A 4140-nucleotide genomic window follows, 5' to 3' on the forward strand; every position below is an offset into this window, starting at 1 on the left:
AGCTAAAGTTTGCTCTCTTTAAAAAAACTACTTTGCAATGTGTATAATACACAGAAAAGGGTACATAAATGTATATGCCAGGCAGTAAGTAATAAAAATAACAAAGTCACTCAGTCGATCTGACCCTTTGCGACCCCATGCACTGTAGCCCACCTGGCTCCTCTGCCCATGGAATTCTCCAGGCAAGAATACTGGAGTTGGTAGCCATTCCCTTCTCCAACAGATCTTTCAGACGCAGGGATCGAACCCAGGTCTCCTGCATTGCAGGCAGCTTCTTTCCCATCTGAGCAACCAGGGAAGCCCATCTATATCCACAGTAAGTTATAAGTATTACCAAGAATTATTGGAGCTTCCTCTCTACCAGATTTTAACTTACTCCATAGTAATATTTATTCTGAATTTTGAATCAATTATTTTCTTGCCTTTTAAAGTAGTTTTATTATATATGAAAACTATAAGCATCAGTATAAAAATGAAATTATTAACTATTCTGTCATTTGTATTTTCACTCATCATTGCGTTAAGATTAATCCAGGTTGATATATTTGGTCCTAACTCATTAATCCTCACTTTTTTACATTACTCCATTATAGAAATACATGGTAGTCTACTTATCAATGTAACTTTTGACGGGCTCTCACATAATTTTCAAGTGGCTGTGCTATTCTTTACAAATTGCTACGAATATCCTTTTATGTGTCTTTCCATTACTATTAGCTTTAGAACCATTCTCTCTCTTTAGAAAACTTTATACTCTATGTTTAATCAATTTTGCATTGATCCTGCAATCACTCGGGGAAATCTTGTTTTCTTCATTCTGGCATTCTTAGTCAGCAGTTTACTGTAGCCTTTTGAAAATTTACTGACATCACCTTAGATAATTTGTTTGGAGAAGCTCTGAAGTTAACACAGCAATACCAATTAACTGCCTCTGAAAGCGCTTTTTTCCCCCTAAATCCTCCCCGTCTGCCGCCGCCCCCACACACCGCCCTGGGGGAAAAAGCCTCTGACATATTTGGGGAGACATTTAAAATATTTTCATAGTTCTATAACATCACAGATTGTTTTTTCATAATATTGTGTTGGCATTTCCCAAATACCTTAATTTGAATTAATTCCAAATAAATATATAGAATCTCTGCTGGAAAGAGAAAAATGGTTGTGTTTCTGTTTGAAATTGGCAAAGCAGTTACTCATTTCAATGTCTACTTTAACTTGACCAGTTAATTTCAGCTTTGATTACACTGAGGGACTAAATTAATCTTCTAAGAAAGTGTGCCAGATATAACAAATAAAATGATTGCATATGACACAGTTAAATTTGCATTTCAGATAAATAATGAATTTTTCTAGTAAAAATATGTCTAATGCACTACTTTGTATCTATTCATACTAAAAAAAAATATTCATTTTTTAATCTAAAATGCAATTCACTAGTCAGCATGTAAGAACCTGCCTGCCAGTGCAGGAGACAAGAGATGCGGGTTCGATCCCTGGGTAGGAAGATCCCTTGGCGAAGAAAATGGCAAACCCCTCCAGTATTCTGCCTGGATCCATGGGATCGCAAAGAGTCTGGCACGACTAAAGCGACAGCACACACATGCATTTCCACCAATTAGGACTCTCAAGGTTTCCCTCAAGCTCTTTGATTTACTGAAATATTTCTTGCATGTCCAAAACTCACTAACTCGGGACCGCAGCAATCTTTCCTTGCACTTGCGTATTTGTTCATTTCATACTGTACATTATCTTTAAGAAAAGCACTGAAAGTCTTACCATAGCCGTTTTGCCTAAAGAGGAGTACCTTTGCAGACGACTTTTCAAAGCACGGTCTGTATCGAACTCCAGTAGAATGGCAGGCGCAGCAGTGGACAATATAAGATGTCTTACTGGGGTGTGGCTTAGGTTCTAGAAAAATCTAAGCAGTCTCGAAATGCTGCAAGACGCTAAATGAGATGAAGTCTTTTGAACCTTACCAGCTCCCGTACTTGTAACGCCTTAGGCGGTGCTTGCCCCACCCATTTGCCTTTTGCGGTTTGCCAACGTGCCGCCAGTTGTAACTTTTTCACTGCCGGCCTACTGTCTTCTGCAGGCTTCAAAGACTTTTTTTTTCCCCCCAGACGGACTAGAGCACACATCCTTAAGAGATGTCTGACTATGTGAGCATCAAAGACAGCCAAGCTGAGATAGAGAGAAACTCGGAGGAGCGTTCCGGAGTGGAGGCAGGTGGCACCGATGTGGAAGTGACCAGAAATGGTGGCGGTGCCGGCGATGGTGGCAGCCCTGGCCAGCCCAGTAGAGCAAATCAAAGTGCCGACACAGCACGTACCAATAAAAACATTGATTTGGAAAGCATGGGAGATGCCGGACATTTCTTAACGGGTGATAGAAACCAGTTCCAGTACCAGTTAGAAGAGCCGGGAGAGGAAGGAGAGGTGGAGGCAGCATTGGCACAAGAAAAGTGGCCTCAGGTACAGTGCCGTGAGGCTCACCAAGCCCAAGCCCAGTGTTTATATGCCGAGGATCGGGCCCTGGAGGAATGGGTAGCTTCCGAGACATCCGCCCTCCCCAACCCACGCTGGAAAGTCCTGAATGCTCTTAGAGAGCGACAGCTGGGTTCAAGTGCCCGCTTTGTGTACGAGGCCTGTGGGGCAAGAGTCTTTGTGCAGCGTTTCCACCTGCAGTATCAGCTTGCAGGCCACAATGGTTGTGTCAACACTGTGCACTTTAACCAGCGTGGCACCAGGCTGGCCACTAGCAGTGATGACCTGAAAGTGATATTGTGGGACTGGGTTCATCAGCAGCCAGTACAGGAGTTTGAGAGTGGTCACAGAAATAATGTTTTTCAGGCCAAGTTCCTTCCTCACTGTGGTGATACCATCCTGGCCATGTGTGGCCGCGATGGGCAGATCCGCATAGCCGAGCTGTCTGCTCTCCCGCACCGCGAGATAACTAGATGTGTGGCCCAGCACAGGGGAGCCTCCCACAAGTTGGGCCTGGATCCTGACTCCCCTTTTAAGTTCCTCACTTCAGGTGAAGATGCAGTTGTCTTTGCCATTGATCTCAGACAAGGCCGGCCGGCTTCAAAAGTGGTGGTAACCAGAGAGAAGAAGAAGAGAGTGGGGCTGTTTTCGATCTATGTGAATCCTGCCAATAATTACCATTTTGCAGTGGGGGGACGAGATCAGTTTGTAAGAATTTATGACCAGAGGAAGATTAATAAGAGTGATAATAATGGAGTACTCAAGAAATTCTGTCCTCATCACCTGCTCAACTGTGATGCTAAAGCTTACATCACCTGCCTTGCGTACAGTCACAATGGCACAGAGCTCCTGGTCAGTTACAATGATGAGGATATTTACCTCTTCAATTCCTCTCACGGTGATGGAGCCCAATATGTGAAAAGATACAAGGGGCACAGAAATAATGCCACAGTCAAAGGTGTCAATTTCTATGGTCCCAGAAGTGAGTTCGTCATGAGTGGCAGTGATTGCGGGCACATCTTCTTCTGGGAGAAGTCATCCTGCCAGATTGTCCAGTACATGGAAGGGGATAAAGGAGGAACTATTAACTGTCTTGAACCCCATCCTTACCTACCTGTGATGGCGACCAGCGGCCTAGACCACGATGCTAAGATCTGGGTACCCACGGCTAAAGTTATCACTGACCTTGCTGGCTTAAAGAATGTGATTAAGAGGAACAAGCAGGAACGAGATAAAGACAGACTGAACCATGCCAATCTGTTCGGAAGCGACGTGCTTTGGTTCTTCATGAGTCAGCTGACACAGAGAAGACAGAACCCGCACTGGGGAGCTACTGGAATCGAGATGGGGGAAACCAACTCGGATGAGTCTTCCAGTACCTCAGATGTGTCGGAGGAGGAAGAGAACCAAGAAGGTGCGCAGTGACTGCCATCCTGAAAGTCTTGCACTCCAGCTCTAGCTGGGCTTCACCTCAGAAGGCTGGACTTTAAGATTTAGTTTACTAGATTAACTTCTTGTCTTTGATCTGCTTTCCACAGTAGAAATTGCCTCTTCCGTCTCCCTCCTGTGCCTTCCCCCTTTCCTTCTTCACATTCTTCCTCCTTCACTTGGTTTCTTTACTCCTCCCTCTATACCCCTTATATCTATAGGAATAAAT

The 4140-nt window shown here is 44.1% G+C and overlaps 1 pseudogene; it reads left to right on the forward strand.

The window, feature by feature from the left end:
• The first annotated feature begins 2147 nt into the window (after nt 1–2147).
• LOC136154380 (DDB1- and CUL4-associated factor 8 pseudogene) lies at nt 2148–3920 on the forward strand (annotated as a pseudogene).
• Nucleotides 3921–4140: the final 220 nt, after the last annotated feature.

The sequence above is a fragment of the Muntiacus reevesi genome, chromosome X, assembly GCF_963930625.1.
Source record: "Muntiacus reevesi chromosome X, mMunRee1.1, whole genome shotgun sequence".
Lineage (NCBI taxonomy): Eukaryota > Metazoa > Chordata > Mammalia > Artiodactyla > Cervidae > Muntiacus > Muntiacus reevesi.